Genomic DNA, 18,808 nt, shown 5'->3' with positions numbered 1-18,808 from the left:
ACCACCACCACCACCTTCTCTCCGCACTCCTCATATCATCTCGCCCTCACATGTCTCCCTCCTTTATTCTCTCTCTCCTTTCCTCTATTTGTATTATACTACACTAAGCCTAGGTAGTATGGTGTGATGGCTAAGATAATACAAATGAAAACAAAGTATTTATATTGTAGATATGGAAACTTTATATTTATACATACATACATATATATATGTATATGTATATATATATATATATGTATGTATATTTGTACACACACACATATAATTTATTTCTTCCGACTGTCACCCCGGGATCGACCGGGGTCTAGCTGGTTTGGCAATGCGCTGGGCCAGAGGTTCCCAAACTTGACCATACCAAGGACCCCCACAGACACGATGAGTCCCAGCCGAGGACCCCCAACCAAACAAAATTTATCAATACCATACCGGGATACCCAGTATTACCCAGTACAACGTAGTGCATTTAATATTTACTTATTGCTGCACATCGCATAAATAAAAAAAATATATATTTTCAATAATCTTTATTTCTTTAAATTCAGTGCAAAGTAAATTTAGTACAAACTGCCAAAATAGATAGATAATTACAGTATGTACTGTCACCACCGAAACCAAGTACCTTCATATAAAGAAGGGTATAACTAAACATAAATCAGTCTGTCAGACATATCCTGTCTAGTGGGATGGATGGGCTTGATGGCTCTTGCACAATTGATCAACGTGGGGCCTGATGTTAGCGAGTACCAGACGCACATCGTTGTCCACCTGTAGGCGTGCTCTGTGCTTGGTTTTAAGTACTTTCAATGTAGAAAATCCTGATTCACACAAGTAGGTTGTGGCAAATGGTAAAAGGCATTTTAGAGCCTTCTCAGCCAGGGCAGGATATTCAGTTCTTGAGTAGATCCAAAACTCTGACAGTGGAAGGGCAGAGAACTTCATTTTCCTACTTCCATCATTTGACATTTCAATGATTTCCTCTTATGACCATGATGAGTGAGGAAAATGGAGGAGAAATAAGGAAGGATGAAGTGAAGGCAGTTGTTAAGATGATGAAAGCAGGTAAGGCACCTGGTCTGGATGGATGCCATGCAGAATGTCTTAAAAAAGGAGGTACAGTGATGGTGGACTGGCTGGTGAGGTTATTTAATGTTTGCTGGAGAGAGGGTAGAGTGCCGGAGGACTGCATGTATAGTTCCACTTTACAAGGGAAAGGGGGACAAGTGTGAATGTAGTAGTTTCAGAGGGATTAGCTTGTTAAGTGTAGTTGGGAAGGCTTATGGGAGGATCTTGATTGAGAGGATTAGGAGAGGAACAGAGGGAGTAATTGGTGAGGAACAGTGTGGATTTAGGACGGGTAGAGGTTGTGTAGATCAGATTTTTGTAGTAAGACAGATATGTGAGAAAGCTATAGGAAAGGGGAAATATGTTTTTGGGCCTTTATGGACCTGGAAAAGGCTTATGACAGGGTAGACGTATAGGCACTGTGGGAGGTTTTGCGGATATACGGGATAGGAGGAAAGCTTCTAGGAGCTGTCAAGAGTTTTTTATGAGAGTAGTAGAGCTTGTGTCAGGATAAGAAATGGAGATAGTGAGTGGTTCGAGGTAAAGGTGGGACTTTGTCAAGGATGCGTTATGTCGCCCTGGCTGTTCAACTTATACATGGATGGGGTAGTGCGAGAGGTAAATGCAAGGGTAGTGGGTCAGGGATTGGAGATGGTTAAAGAAAATGGTAAAAACGTATCTTTTGGGGTATAATATTTTATAAGTAACACAATTACCAATAAAAGTCATATTTTGATGTACCATTTATTATTTGATAACTATGATTTTTAAGGGGGACGGAGAGGGGGGGTCGCCGATTAAATGAAGCGGCCTTGCTGTGGATGTACTGTGTCTTGCGACACTGCTTCTGACCCAGGGCGGTGGGCAGGGTTCAGGGATGACCCGTCATCCAGGAGGTGCTCAGATGAGAGGAAGGGTGGGAGGGGTGTGGAGGGTATTTAGGGATGAAATGGGTGGGAGTGTTTTTATGCCTTTCCCTTTGTGGCTACCTCCCTTGGAAGGGGGAAAAAGCCTTGGTATATGTATGTATGTATGTATGATTTTTAAACAAAAGTTTGAGTTTTTGAATATTTTCAACAGCCCGCTGATAAGTAGAAAAAAATTCCTCATGTCCTTGTGCAGTTGCCACATGCCGCTATTTTACTACGTTTTGGTACAAAATTCTACGAAACGGCAGCCCTGGTGGCGGCTTGACTGTGTCGGATTTGAGTACACGTGTACGGCCGTCGCTGCCACCTACCGGACAAATAGGGAACTTTGCTTGAAAAGTCCCACCTTTGTTCATTTCGACTGGTCATACGAGGGTCCGGGCTTTCAAGGTTCGACTGTATATATATATATATATATATGTATGTGGTCAATCAATCAAATCAGCCATCCCGAGTCCACTGCTGAGGAAAGGCCTTCATAGCATTCCATGATTCACATGACCGCACCAACATCTGCCATGTCACTCCTGCAAACTTCTCTATCTTGTCTCTCTACTTTCTGTCTGGTCTCCCTCTTCCATGCTTCCCATCTCGCGGTGTCCACTCAGTAACACACTTGCTACATTGCTCATCAGTTTGCACTAACTTACCTGCCCAATTCCACTTCCTCTCTTTTACTGTATCCACAACATTTTTCACTCTAGTGTGCTCTCTCACCCAACTTACTCTCTTTCGGTCTCTCAGCGTTGTTCCCATCATTGATCTCTCCATTCTCCTCAGTGCAGTCCTTAGCTTTGTTTCCATTACCTTTGTTAGCTTCCAAGTCTCACACCTGTAGATTATTACTGGCAGAATGTACTGATTGTAAACTTTACATTTCAAACATAAAGGTAGAGAGTCTCTCAGGATTTTATTATACTTGCCATTTTCCAACCAATTGTAATATGTCTTTTTATTTCATTATCATGATCTGTCACTTTCACCATCTGGCCTAAATAATTACACTCCTCAGCTTCTTCAAGACTCTCACCATCGATATATAATATCTTTACTTTGAGCTTTCATGTTGAACATTACTTTGAATCTTATTCATTTTTAGGCCTACTTTGAGACTTTCCTTGTTCAGATCACTCAGTATATCTTGCCAGTCTTTTTCTGAAATAAGAATAATGTCATCTGCAAATCTTAGGTGGTTCAAATATTCACCATTAATCTTCAAACTTTTCTCTTTCCAACTTAACCTTCTGAAAATCTCTTCCAAACAAGCTGTAAATTATTTGGGTGAAATAGTATCCTCTTGCTGTATTCCTTCCTCAATCCTGATCTTTTCTGTATCTTTATGTAGTCGAATTATAGTGGTACCTTTTGCATAAATCTTTTCTAAACTCTTACGATCTGTTCATTTGTACCCTGCTTGCGTAATGAGTTTAGTACTGCTATTTGTTCTACTGAGTCAAAGGCCTTGTAATCTACAAAAGCTAAACAAAAGAGGTATATTGTATTCTGTTGTTTTCTCGATTAGTTGGTTTATCGCCTGCAAGTGGTCTAGAGTTGAATATCCGCTCCTAAATCCTGCCTGTTCTCTTGGTTTTCATCTAAAACTTGACTTAGTCTATTTGTAAGGATCTTGGAGAATACTTTATATACATTTGATAGCAAGCTAATTGGTCGATAGTTACTAAGGTCCTTCTGGTCTCCTTTTTTATGAAAGAAAATAACTATAGCATTACACCACGATTCAGGAATGGTTTCTTGACGTAAGCACTGGGTGTACAACCAAGCTAATTTAATATGAACTTCTTTCCCTGTCTTTCAACAGATCTAGTGATATACCATCTTCCCCAGGTACTTTTCCTAGTTTCAAAGTTTTTAGAGCAAATTCTACTTCTCCCTTTGTAATCTCTTGTACACTAACGTCTATAGATGAATTTACTGACTCAACTATGGTCTTCAATGAGTAAAGGTCTTGATAAAATTCTTCTGCTCTTTTTACCATTCTGTCTCTGCAGTTAATGATTTCTCTATTTCTTTCAAATATATCATTTGCTGTCTTCCTAAACCATGTCTGCGTTAGGTCCCTTTAATACTTTTACCTTTCTGAATAGTTTCCTCTATTTCATTCATGTTTCTCTTTCTTTTCTCTGATCTCTGCCCTCTTGTTAATAGGCTTGTTTAGTTTCTGCTCTTTCTATTTCGTCTTTCCTGCTTTTAATCTGCAAAATATATATGTTAGGTGAGGAATATGTATGAATTATATTTTGATGCAGCCCAAAGGGTTCTCTCCATCTTCTCTTTTTTCTTTTTTTCCTGCATGAGGAGACAGAGGGGATGGTTGCTGGTTTAATGACCCAGGGCAGTGGGTGAGGTGCAGGGATAATCCGTCATCCAGGAGCCAAGAAAAGAGGGAGGGAGGGGTGGTAAATGGGAGTGGAGTATGTGGGGATGAATTTAGTGGGAGTGGATTTGACTTTGGCTACCTCCCTTGTAAGAGGGAAAAGGCCGTTGGTATTCGTATGTATGATAGTTGATTAAATTAAAGTGAACTACAGTGAAAATAACCTATAAAAATTTTGTCGAAAAAGGATCCTGAACTACAGTACTGTGACAACTAATCACATAAAATCTCATTGAAAAGAGAAATATTGAAAATCAGTTGAAACCAGAAAAGTGAAAAACCGTAATTGAAAACAGAGAATGAAAATTTAAATTCTAATGATGCAGAAACAACATACATATACCAAAGGCTTTCCCCCTTACAAGGGAGGTAGCCAAAAAACAAAGGCATAAAATCCACTCCCATTCATCCCCTCCCTTCTTCTTATTGTGGCTCCTCCTGGATGATGGGTCATCCCTGCATCTCGCCCACTGCCCTTGTTTAGAAGCAGTGTCGCAGGACCCAACACATCAACAGCAAGGCTGCTTCATTAAATCGGCGACCCCTCTTTCCATCCTCTCATGCAGAAAAAGAGAAGACTGGGAGAAATCCCTATGGGTTGTGTCAAATTATTTTTCACACATACTCCCTCACCCCCCCCATCCCCACCCAGTCCCTTTCATGCATTGCAACATAGTTTAATTGAATGTTTGCCATACAATACATGTAAACCCCTCTTTTCACTAGAACTCAATCAAACCAAATGTACAGTACTCGCTTGTGAATATCTCCCATTAAGGACTTAATACCTATCATAACATCCTTTTACAATTATCAGTGCCAACATCGCTCCATCTCAACCTTGACCCAAGGTATGAGGATGCACCATTCTCAGAGGTCGGGAGGCAATATGTAACTATATACCACAACCATATAACCATGTTCTAAACATATATAACCTTATGCAACTCCCACATGATACATGTCCCACAGACCATCAACAGGATGTTGATATCCATTGGCACCTTTTAACCCCACATTTACACTAATCAATTCCACTAATCCCTTGCTGACCTCCACATTTCTAAATCACAAACAAACAACCTGAGTCAACATATATCACACGTCATGCCACTGCCCAATGTAAAGTTCTGAAACGAGTACATTGTGTCACTAGACACACACCAATTATCCTTATACCTACCAAAGTACTAACTACAAACCACCCACCACATTGAAACATTTAATATTAATGACTAAATCAACTATATAACTCAAAATGTATGAACAGTATAGAAAATATAACCACTGTAAACCACTACTGCAAACCCTCATGGAGAAATGTGAAATTACAAAAGCAAAAGAGGAGAAAGACTTGGGAGTGTTGATAAAAGATAATCTGTCACCTGACAGACAAATCAGCAGGATTGTGGGAGAGACATATGGACTACTGCGGAAGAATAAAGTGGCATTCCATTATGTGGTAGAAGAGATGATGAAAAAACTCATCAAAACCCTAATCCAAGACTGTAGTATGCATCAGTAGTATGGTCCCCACACAGACTGAATGATATGCTAAAAGTACTGGGTCTACCAATTTTGAAAGATTAGAGAGAAAGTGGTGACATGATTACAGTGTTCAGGTCATTAACGGGGATAGATTGAATTGATAGAGATCTCCGGATTAATAGATGGGAGGGCCTGAAAGTCATGGAAGTAAATTAAGAAAGACCACATGTTGAAAGGATGTGAAGAAATCCAGTTTTCCATACTGATGATATGTGGAATAGCTTAGGTGATATAGCCCAAGTTCAAACAATACAATTAGGTAAATACAATAGGTTAAGGGGGTTCTCTCTCATTTCGGTGAAAAATATTCGATTTTGTCAAACTTCGTGTGTGGGCTGGTGTGGTGTCCCTGAACACCGCGGGACTGGTTTCCAGACGTATAACGCCACCCTTCTCAGGTAATGGCGGGTTTAAAGGGCCAGAGATTTAAAGGTCCGCCCGTCAGCCACGCCCCTTTCTTTGCTATGGTTTGTTTTCCTTGTATTTTATCGTTTTTTTGTTGTTGTTTTTGAGAATTTTATACTCTGATATTGTTGTACGATAGGTTAGGCAGCAGTCACCACACTCAGTGCGATCGAAAAAGGGTTCAGCGTATGCGTGCGTCATTTCTCCACATGCTATCCTGTTTTATACATTTCTTGTTTATAAATTCACTACCCCGTCTGGGGTATTGGCTGCTTGTTACTGTGGCAAAGTAGCATGCAGTCGATACTTTAGGGTTTATATGGGGCGCCCCTACGGACCAGAGCCACACATCATTTTGTCTATGATAGAGGAAAACTCTGTTCATAGACAAATGATGACACTTTTATACTATGACTGTCCCTCCGTTATGCTGTCCCCCAACCCTTGTTGCTATACTGTACCATTTCTCTGAGTATTTTCTTTTTCTATGGTGGGGGAATTCCCTGTGGTGGGGGAAAAGAATACTGCCACCAAGTATTCCCACTTGGATCGTAAGAGGCGAGAAAAAAGGGACGGGGATTGGGACTAGGCATCCCTCTCCTTGTAGCCCTACAGGGCACATTCCTAGAAAAAAAGGCAGAGGCATAAGAGGGGCTGGAGGGCCTTGGTCCAGCACCCTAAGGTTTGGGTCTTTTAATGTGCGTGGATGTGGTACAGATGAGAGTAAAAGGGAAGAGATAGGTAGTATGTTTGTGAGAAGAAAGATGGATGTGTTGGCTTTGAGTGAAACTAAGCTGAAAGGGAAGGGCGATTGTAAGTTTGGGAGTGTAAGTGGGAGGTTATCAGGAGTGAAGAGAGGGCGAGGGAGGGAAGGGGTGGCTATACTTGTAAGTGAAGAGATAGGTAAACGTGTAGTGGAGTGGAAGGAGGTTTCCTCAAGGATAATGTGGATGAAGGTGAAACTGGGAAAGGAGATGTGGGTTTTTGTAAGTGCATATGAGCCTGGCAGTGAGAAGAATGTAGAAGAAAGGGAGGCCTTTTGGATAGATTTAAATGAGTGCATAGAGGGTTTAGGGAGAAGTGTAAATGTAATAGTACTGGGAGACCTTAATGCTAGGGTAGGAAAGGAGCCAATTGATGGAGTGGTTGGGAAATGTGGTGTTCCAGGAAAGAATCGTAGTGGAGAGTTGATGGTGGAAATGTGTCTAGAAAGAGAGTTGATGATAGCAAATACAGTGTTTCGGAAGAAAGTCAAGCATAAGTACACATGGGAGAGGGTGGTGGAAGGAAAGGTGGTAGATAGAGCTTTAATGGATTATGTAGTGGTAAATAGGATTATGATAGGAAGAGTTAGGGATGTACATGTGCTAAGGGGAGAGGGTGGGGGAATATCAGATCATTTTCTGGTGGAAGGTAAGTTGAGAGTGGAGGACAGATGGAGGAAGAGGAAAGGGACAAAAGGTAGGGAGGTGCTTAGAGTGAACTCTCTAAACGAAGAGGAAAAGGAGAAGGAGTACAAGAGGAAGCTGAAGGAGGAATGGGAGGGAGTGAAGGATAGAGTGGAGGTAGGTGTGGAGGATGGTTCAAGGAGGGAGTCACAAAGTGTGCAAGGATGGTGTGTGGAACAAGAAGGTCAGGAGGAAATAGAAGGAAGGGTAGTGAATGGTGGGATGAGGAAATGAAGACGGTTGTAGAAGAGAAGAAGCGAGCTTTCACAGATTGGTTACAAAGTAGGACGAGGGAGTCATATGAGAAGTACAGGGAAAAGAAAAGAGAAGTAAAGAAAAAGGTAAAGGAGGTAAAGAGGAGAGCAGATGTAAAATGGGGTAAGAGTATGACAGAAAATTTTGAAAGTAATAAAAAGATGTTTTGGAGAGAAATTAAAAGAGGAAGAGGAGGCGAATCAAGTAGAGAAGAAAAGGTAAAAGGTGCAGATGGAGAGATGATAATGGAAGAGAAGGCAGTAAGGGGAAGATGGGCAGAATATTTTAGGGAGTTGCTTAATGTGAAGGAGGATAGGGAGGGAAAGATAGCTGCAGTGGGAAATGCTAAGAAAATGAGAGTGATGAGTGAGGAAAATGGAGGAGATATAAGGATGAAGTGAAGGCAGCAGTTAAGATGATGAAAGCAGGTAAGGCACCTGGTCTGGATGGATGCCATGCAGAATGTCTTAAAAAAGGAGGTATAGTGATGGTGGACTGGTTGGTGAGGTTATTTAATGTTTGCTGGAGAGAAGGTAGAGTGCCAGAGGACTGGAGGAGTGCGTGTATAGTTCCACTTTACAAGGGAAAGGGGGACAAGTGTGAATGTAGTAGTTTCAGAGGGATTAGCTTGTTAAATGTAGTTGGGAAGGCTTATGGGAGGATCTTGATTGAGAGGATTAGGAGAGGAACAGAGGGAGTAATTGGTGAGGAAGAGTGTGGGTTTAGGACAGGTAGAGGTTGTGTAGATCAGATTTTTGTGGTAAGACAGATATGTGAGAAAACTATAGGTAAGGGGAAGGATGTTTTCTGGGCCTTTATGGATCTGGAAAAGGCTTACGACAGGGTAGACAGAAAGGCACTGTGGGAGGTTATGCGGATATACGGGATAGGAGGAAAGCTTCTAGGAGCTGTCAAGAGTTTTTATGAGAGTAGTAGAGCTTGTGTCAGGATTAGAAATGGAGAGTGAGTGGTTTGAGGTAAAGGTGGGACTTTGTCAGGGATGCATTATGTCACCCTGGCTGTTCAACTTATACATGGATGGGGTGGTGCAAGAGGTGAATGCAAGGGTAGTGGGTCAGGGATTGGAGATGGTTAAGGAAAATGGAGAAAAGTGGGAGGTGAGCCAGCTGTTGTTTGCGGACGACACTGCGCTTGTGGCAGGATCGGAGGAGGGATTGAGGAAGCTGGTGACAGAGTTTGGGAGAGTGTGTGATAGAAGAAAACTGAAGATAAATGTGGGTAAAAGTAAGGTGATGAGATGTACAAGGGGTGAAAGTGGCAGTAATCTGGAAGTGAGCATTAAGGGAGAGCAACTGGAGGAAGTGGATAGTTTTAGATATTTGGGTGCAAATGTGGCAGGAAAGGGTGGAGTGAAGGTGGAGGTAGAATGTAGATTGAGAGAAGCGAGTAAATGCCTTGGTGGTTTAAAAAGTGTAATGAGGAATAGGAATCTGGGAATGGATGCTAAGAGGAGACTGTATGAAGGAGTGATTGTGCCAACAGCACTGTATGGAGCAGAAACATGGAACATGAGAGAGGAAGAGAGAAGGAACTTGAATGTGTTTGAGATGAAGTGTCTGAGAAGTATGATGGGGGTTACTAGGCTGGATAGTGAGAAATGAGGAGGAGAACAGGGGTGGAAAGGGAGCTGGGAGATAGGGTGGATGAAAGAGTATTAGGATGGTTTGGACACATGGAAAGAATGAGTGAAGAAAGACTAGTAAAGGAGGTATGGAAGGCAGATGTGGAGGGTGTGAACATGAGGGGACGTCCTAGGATGAGATGGATGGATGGGGTGAAGGGGGCTTTGGGGAAGAGGGGAATGTCTGTTGAGGAAGGACGGGAGAGGACAGAAGACAGGGGTGAATGGAGAATGGTTGTATATGGAAAATGTTGTGATGCATGAGGTGGATTGGACGGGGGAATGGGGGTGAGGTAGTGTGTGTGAGCAAAAATTTTGATGCAGCCCGAAGGGATTTCTCCCCGTCCTCTCCTTTATATGGGGGGACGGAGAGGGGGGGTCGCTGATTTAATGAAGCGGCCTTGCTGTGGATGTGCTGTGTCCTGCGACACTGCTTCTGACCCAGGGCAGTGGACAGGGTGCAGGGATGACCCGTCATCTAGGAGGTGCTAAGATGGGAGGGAGGGTGGAGGGGTGTGGAGTGTTTTCGGGGATGAAATGGGTGGGAGTGTTTTTGTGCCTTGTCCTTTTTGGCTACCCCCCTGGCAAGGGGGAAAAAAGCTTTGGTATATGTATGTATGTATAACTAAATATGTCAGATGTGATAGTTGCCGAAGTATTTTGCTCCATTCTGAACCTGAGAAGTGCAAGAATACTCACCTTAGCAAAGGGATTGTAATGCATGTGTACCATTCATTATGTGAAGGATATGGAAGGTTAGGATTGTCACGATTCTCAGCTGGCATGGGTATAAAAGAAATGTAATGAACATCTGCTGCTTACTTCCCAGAAATGGTCAAAGGAATATGTAAGTAGATATGTGCATTTGATACTCTTTGGAGGCAATTTTATGGAGTAGTGAATATATAAACATGGAAATGGTCTTTTCTCAAAACTAGTTTTTTCGCACAAAAGTAACTATAACTTCGTGTGTAAATAAGCAATTTTGATCATTCTTGTTGGAAAATGATCGTGATACTTATATCTAACAAAACTAGTAAATTCATTCTTAACCTACTTGATATATATTTTTGAAAAAATTTTAAAGTCAATTTTTTTTTATATAATTTGCTGTATGGCTGACTTTCTTTTTCACTTATAATTACGAGTATACTAGTTTAGGTACATCTGGATGTCTACTAACTGTACACCAAAGGAAATCATTATTCTCCTCATACTTTTGGAAAAATAGACGTTATTTAAAAAATAACTCAAAATTGCAAGTAAATCGTCTGTTGTGTAAAAATTTCTTAATGGATTTCAATGAAATTTCTGTCACAGATGCATCCCATTTCCCTGCACATTGTGTTAAATTTCCATTGTCTTACATGAAAAGATAAGGTTGGGAGGACCAGAAATGCATAATCCGATCGAGCGAATCACCGAAATGAGTCAACCCCCTCAATACATGTATTTTTGCGTATAAATGCTGGCAACTGTATTGCCACCTCTGGGAATACATCCTCAGACTAGGGACTTCTGACCCTACAGAGATTCTTACTGACAGGACTCCTGTCCCTGTCTTTAATTCATATTACTGCTTTACAATAAAATCCAAGAAAAAGGTCCCTGCTGGCTTTAACTTACCAACACCAGACAATATGTGGCTACACACACCAAAGAACCACTTCCAATGGCTACACAGGTGCCTACCAGTTCTCTTAATTTTCATAGCTCCTTGTACCTCATCTTTTCTTGTATCTCTTCCTTTTTACTCTCCCATCACCATTATTTCCTTAGTGCCTCCCAATCCCTACTCCACATTCAACATTTCTCTAAAATACTCTACCCATCTTTCCCATATTAGTAAAGGGTCAACACAGAGAGGAATCTCTAGCCCATTTGCTCTGTCCCTTTATATGGCACTATGGCTGGCTGGGAATACAGTGACAATATTCTTAAGCCCCCACCCACTCAAGCTGGGGTGGCAGTTAAGAGTTAATGTTGCAACTTTTGAAATTTCCTGGTCTGCATCAGTCAATTTTTTTTCAGTGCAACTTCACACACCTGGTTACTAGGTAATACCATCTAATCAAAGGGTTAAACACTTATTAGTTGATAGTGCTTGCTTTTGTCTTATAGCATAAACCAAACAAATGTCCTCAGATAATGGGGGTTTTCCTGCTAAAGGAAGGGTTAGGTGGTGGCTGCTATGACAGCCACATTTCTGTACCAATGTACATCTTTTGTTTCAAACTAAATCAACTGTTTTCATCTCATGTTATTTTGCTGGCACAGGAAAGTAAAAGAAAAATAAACAATATTCATATATTTACATAAATCACTTACATATTAATATTCACATTCTCTGTCCTATTTCTAATCAATCCATTCCACAAACTTGTTTCCAGCTTTTATTAAGTTACATTTATGAAATTTTATATTATCATTTTTTCTAATCAGCTGACCTCTCAAAAAATATAGTATTTCTTTCAACAGGGTTTCCTTTTCTGGTGAGGGGGATATACTAACCTTTCAAATTATAATATTTACCCATTTTACAAAGCAAGATCCAACCTTTAGCAAGAAATGATAAACACTAAAATACTCAGGGCCAAGATGGTTTCTCTCCTTCCTCCATTTCACGATGATACAAAGCAGACTTGTCTCTGTAAATAGAAATACTCATGAAGTCTACAAAACCATGGTACCCCCCTCAAGTTTAACAAGTTAAAATCAGCACTATTACTATTATCACCATTACCATCATTCCTCTATCTTCTTTAGTCCCTTCAACTGTGATATTAATTCACAAAACTCTGGACTTCCTCTACTTAAACACAAATGCATGCTGCAGAAGAGTTCATGATATACTCATTTGACGAAAGCTTCAGATGAAAGCTTCAATCATCAGATATGGATCAAAAGGTCTCCTGTCGGCATGCTCCGCCTTTATAATCCTTTGTTACTGTCTCCTTTGAGATTGGGTACTGGTATGTGGTGTAAGAAAAGTCAGTGCTCAGGTTCAGATAGCCAAGCTCCCAAATCCAGCACATGATTCACCAAATGGCATTTCTATTTTGTTTTGTGTGTTTTGTTGGATCATGTACTGGATTTGGTCAACAGCTACCTGGATTGGAGCTCAGCTATCTGAAGTTGAGTGCTGTGACTTCTGCACACCAGGAGTGGTCCTAGTGTGGTAACATTTTTGTCATGGGACCGCCGAACCCCAAGGCTTAAGGGCCACAAAATACCCCTGCCACTGGCTCTCACACAGGTGGCACTGATCCCTAGGAGCAGCTTCTGTTACTAAGGCGAGTACCGCACCCCTTTTTACAACAATGCATCTTTGCATTTTTTCTGCACTGAGGGGTGATTCTCTGGCGATCATCCCTCTTTTCCTACTATTAGCTTGAGATGAAGAGAGCAATCCTGGGCCCAGCACACAATACACATGCCCAACATGCTCCAAACCCATCATCTGAAGCCAACAGACAAATGGCTCAGTTCAGTGCATCCATGTAAACATAGAATAACCATGGAGAGAGAACACAAACTTGGCAGTCCCACCTTAACCACTAATCATTCATTCTCACCACTCCTAACCTTAACAAATGCTCTACTACTTGTGTAAAAGCTTCTCATTGCCCTTAATAGCAACAATTATTATTACTACAGCATATAATTCATTCCATTCCACAAATGTTTCAGTTTCACCTGGTAATCATCCTATTCCCTCACTCAACTCAACTTTCACTACATCTCTCTCTCCGTTCCTTTGATGATTACCATTACACAAAGTCTTTACATTACCTGAACATTGTCATTCTTTCAGTTTCTTTCCTGTCAAAAAAGGCTCCAATCAGTATTCCTAAGACAGGCCAGCTGGCTGCCTTAAACACCCCCTTCTGCATCCAATTCACATGTGCAAAAAAAGACATTTTATCTGTTAAACAAGAAAGAAACTTTAGAATGTCATAATGATAGGAAGACGATCTGTATTAACTCAAATTCAATATTATCAACATATTAATAAATTATTCACTTAATTCTAAAGCATGCAAAACATTAGATTATACATCTAATGCAATGGAATTTCTTGCCAGGAGTTAAGATGTAAAGGAAAACACTTAACTTTATGAAAAATTGGATTTCATAGTACTATGAGACTTCAACATGTCCATTATATGCTGGCCTTCTAGAAGACTGGTTTTTCATACATGGATCATCAACAGGCACCCTTTTTTGGACTAATAGACAACTTGAACTTTGAGCCCACATGAAAACACAACATACTTGAATCTAGTTTTGACTAATGATACAGAACTAGTACACGGTTAGTGTTCATAAAACAGCATTCTCGGATGATAACATGGTTGAGGTGACAAAAAATTCAGTTAGCACTGAGAATAATGTACTCCAAGTGACTATTACCCACTGATAAACCAAATCTTGGATACACTTCTTTAGTAATAAATTCTGCTGGGAACTGCTCAACCAGTCTCTATGAGAAGCAAACTGGGATGAGCTCTTGACACCAAAGACTACAGTATAACAAAATGCTGGACATTTTTCTTGACCACTGTATGTCTGTCATACCAATGAGGATATTACATAAATGTAAAATCCCAAAGGGCAGGAGGGTGCTAATGAGGAAACGAGGGAAGCACCAAAAGAACCTCCAGTTATCACCACTCAAAGATGAAGTAAAGCACAAAATTAACCAGCAAATTGTAGACATTGAACTGAAACTTAAGGAATCATTTCTGAATGAACAGGAGTGAAAAGAATTGACAGCAATAAAACAAATTTTTTATGCTTTGGCAAAAAGGAATTTAAAAACAAATGCAGGTATAGGTCCCCCCAGCATGATGGACAGCTTGTAGAGGCAGACAGGCTCTTGATATCACTTTTACAGTACAAGATGTAGAAGCTGCTATGAAAGAATGGAGACCAAACTTTGTTGCTGGACCAGACAATATACCTGGAATTTTGTTGAAGATATGTTGCAAAGTACTTGCACCACCCTTACACAAAATATATAGGAAGTCATTGGACATGGGAAATTCCTGATCTACTGAAAGGTATAGTTTCCTCAGTCTACACGGGGGGTTTGAGAGGTGAGCCAAAAAGCTACAGACCACTGGCTTTAATGTCTCATATTACAAAGGTAATGGAAAGAATATTGAGGAAAAGGATTGTCCAATATATGATATGCAATAACAAATCCAATGAGGGACAACACAGTTTTTGTAGTGGTTGGTCATGTGTATCACAACTACTCCAGCATTATGACACTACTCGACTGTAAATAAGGGTATGAACGTAGATGTTATATACCTCAACTTTGCCAAAGTGTTTGATGCTATAGACTATATCTTCCTAAGAAAGTCGAAAGAATTTAAAGTGGAGGAAAAATAAGTATATGGTTGCATTTTCTTAAACAAGAGGAAGCAGGTGGTCTACATCAATGATGCAGTGTGCCACTCAATCATGACATCACGATCAGTGTCGAGACGTGCATTAGTTGTAGCCAATTGGCGATGATTATTTCAAACATCCTGCACAGCAGTTTGTAAAGCGAGGTGATTCACGGTCAGTTTGAATCTAAGAGTGGCTATGGCAGTTGTGTCAATTTTGTGTCCTGGCTGTCCGTACAATTATTGGAGATTTGTGTACAATTTCCATTCCAATAATGAAAACACACTGGTATATATGAAATCACAGAGTTCTATCTGCTGTGGATAGTCCAAATTGTGAACTTCCCTGTTCATTCACTTATGGTTGCTGCTGGTAATCTCTACAAGCCTCACAGGAATCGACAGGAAAATCATCCACAGTACCACGTCAATACCTTGGATGACAATCCAGATTTGCCATCAGGAGATAGCTCATCACCAGATAACCCCTTCCCATCCACCAGCTGACAATAAACAAGTACCAGTAGAAAACAGCTGAGAATTCTCTAGGTTGGAGGTTTGGTTAGGTTAGGCTTGGTTAAGTTAGTTTGGTTTGGTAGGTTAGGTTTGGAGGGTTAGGCTTAGTTAGGCTTGGTTAGGTTAGGTTGGTTAGGGTAGGCTTTGTTAGGTTATCAAAAATAGCAGTTTTTTGCTAGGTAGCATCTTTGGTGATTGAGAGGTTGGTAAACACGAGTTTAAATGACCTCCAGAAATATTTTTTCTTGTTGATTGTGTTTTTAACAATTCTGATGTGTGTAGTTGTTGGTATATGGCCTCCAGAAATATTTTTTCGTGTTGATTTTGTGTGTTTTCAACAATTCTGATGTGCATAGTTGTCAGAAATTATATACTTTTTTTTTATTATCTTTGAAAAGATAAGAGCTACATCAAAAACAAGTAATTTTCACCAATAACTAATGCTAGAATAGTTTAAAACACATCAAAATCAACAGGAAAAAATACTTCTGGAGGTCGTGAGTTGTATTGTATAGAAATGCAAATTTCCCTTAAATTGTATCTTAGGTACTTTAGAGCATTATTACTGTATAAGTTGTATACATGATTTAGTTTCAGTTGTTTATGTGGTAATGAACTGGCAACATTCCCAGTTTTACAAATTCCTCAGCTCCTATATGGCTCCTGCAAGGCATACATACATATACCAAAGGCCCCCTTACACAGGGGGTAGCCAAAAAGAAACAGGCACAGAAACCACTCCCCTCCACCCTACTCCCTCCCTCTTATCTCGGCACCTCCTGGACGACGGGTCACCCCCGCATCCCGTCCACTGCCCTGGGTCAGAAGCAGTGTCGCAAGACACAGCACATCCATCCATCTTGCAAGGCATGACTAATATATATCTTATGATCTTATTCTGAGCCACCTGCAGGATACTTTGATCCTTAAGGATGATGGAATATAATACCTTGACTGATAGATCAATATATATTTTTTCTTTACTTGTCTAATGATACACAAGATACAACTTGGTAGTAGTCCCAGCTGTTGGCCCCCTCGGAACCCTCAACTCCTCCTGGTGCTAAATACGGCACAAGTAACCACCAATTTTGGCAAATTACGGAGTCGATTCAATTTAGAACACATGGTAAAACTCCAAAAGCATGCAAGCATACTTAACATGAAACTATTGTCCAATAGCTCCTAACGCTTGCTGGCTAGCTCGGCCAATTGCAAACTTGGCCCATTGGCTGCTTGAGAATCTTTGTTTTGATAGATGTGGTTGTGGAGGTTGAAGAAATTAAATATGGCATATTTGTCTACTCTAACTTAACCATGCACTTCTTAAAAAAATAAATAGATAAATAAAATGGAGTTAGTCATGGCAGGTCAAGGTAGTGTTTTTGTTATAATTTTGGCTGACTTGGTCAAGTGGGTCTCACTAAACGCCAACCAAAGTCGACCAACGCCGACCAAAACAACACAATGATGGTTTTTGATCAAATGCATAATTTATATATAAAAAATAGCATATGGTTGCATTATTTGACCTATTTTCTTTAAAATGTGTGATTTCCATGTAAAATCATCAGAGAAAAGTTACGTTTTTATCCTCTGCAAAATTACCAACCGGCAACCAACGCCGACCAAACCCAAACAATGACAGCTTTTGCTCAAATGACAAAAACGTATCCTCTTTGATGATTTTACATGGAATTCACACATTTTAAAGAAAATAGGTCAAATAATGCAACCATATGCTATTTTTTATATATAAATTATGCATTTGGGCAAAAACCGTCATTGTGTGGTTTTGGTCGACGTTGGTAATTTTGCAGAGGATAAAAACATAACTTCTCTTTGATGATTTTACATGGAAATCACACATTTTAAAGAAAATAGGTCAAAGAATGCAACCATATGCTACTTTTTATTTAAAATTATACATTTGAGCAAAAGCCATCATTGTTTGGGTTTGGTCGGCGTTGGTTGCCGGTTGGTAATTTTGCAGAGGATAAAAACGTAACTTCTCTTTGATCATTTTACATGGAAATCACACATTTTAAAGAAAATAGGTCAAATAATGCAACCATGTGCCATTTTATATATATAAATTATACATTTGAGCAAAAACCGTCGTTGTGTGGTTTTGGTCGGCGTTGGTCGACTTTGGTCGGCATTTAGCAAGACCGGGTCAAGACAAGTACATGAAGTTGGCAATGGGCCGAGTTGACCATACACTCTCCTATCCTAACCTACCTTACCTTCCATAGAAATAATATTTTTTCAGATACAAAAAAGAAGAAAAAAATTGTGTTAAACTTAATGGAAACGAATTAAATATAAAGGGATTAAAGGTAATCCATTTTACTGTGTACAGCTCAGAAAGGTAGGGGAGCAATGCTAGTTATTAGTTGTGCCAAATCAATAACGACAGTTATAGAAAACTATCTACAGATATGTAACACCTAGATTGAAAGTGCAATTTCCCGAATTAATCTCCATGTGTAAACTTTGACAAACAAGAAAAACCTACATGGTCATTATACAGTAATAATTTGGTTGTTCCCGTAACCTGCAAATGCATTTACCACTTAGCTTTTTCATTTGAAAATTTTATTCGTCTTTGCATGCTTCTGGAATTTTACCATTCATCTACCCTACGAAATATCATTCCCTCACAGCTGCAAAATATTACCTTAAATTATACTATGATGCAATGCCTCCTGCTCGCGTTAACTTATCAGCTTGATCGGCTTTCCACTTCCGAGTATGAAGAATATCTGCTCCTATGGCTAATGCTGTTAAGGTTGGGAATATAATGACAACCTTATACTTCTTAAATGCTGACCACCAAACGCTAGTAGCTCGACCCATTGTTTCTCAAATATCCTACCCTTTGTGTTATAAAAACACTTCGTTACACTTTATGTAAACTTACATTTGCTTTCAAGATGGTAGCCACCTAAACACCAGTCTGACCGATATGAAACGAACAATGTGATAAAATGGTGAACAGACGATGTAAAAATTATATATGTATATTCCTCTCAGTGAAATTAGTTTATAAAGTACTTTCCATATTCCATCAATAAGAGAATTACCTGCAATTCAACCAAGGTATTTCATATTACAGATAAATAGTTATTACAGAGAACGATTTTTAAGTTAAGGGTAACTATGACTTTCATAGTATTTTACCGATATAAGATAAAACAGATCGCTAT

The 18,808-nt window shown here is 39.9% G+C and overlaps 1 long non-coding RNA gene across 1 annotated transcript; it reads right to left on the bottom strand.

Moving 5' to 3' along the window:
• Nucleotides 1-11,977: 11,977 nt before the first annotated feature.
• On the bottom strand, nt 11,978-18,559 carry LOC143029693 (uncharacterized). The gene is made up of 3 exons (XR_012966864.1): nt 18,280-18,559; nt 13,477-13,609; nt 11,978-12,332 (listed from the first exon to the last, which is right to left on the bottom strand). It is a non-coding gene; the product is annotated as an uncharacterized LOC143029693 (long non-coding RNA).
• Between the last annotated feature and the right edge of the window lie 249 nt (nt 18,560-18,808).

Source organism: Oratosquilla oratoria, chromosome 11, assembly GCF_046742065.1.
Source record: "Oratosquilla oratoria isolate Oo_2021 chromosome 11, ASM4674206v1, whole genome shotgun sequence".
NCBI lineage: Eukaryota > Metazoa > Arthropoda > Malacostraca > Stomatopoda > Squillidae > Oratosquilla > Oratosquilla oratoria.
Note: the sequence above shows the minus strand (reverse complement) of the source record. Positions and strands in the feature narration are given on the sequence as shown.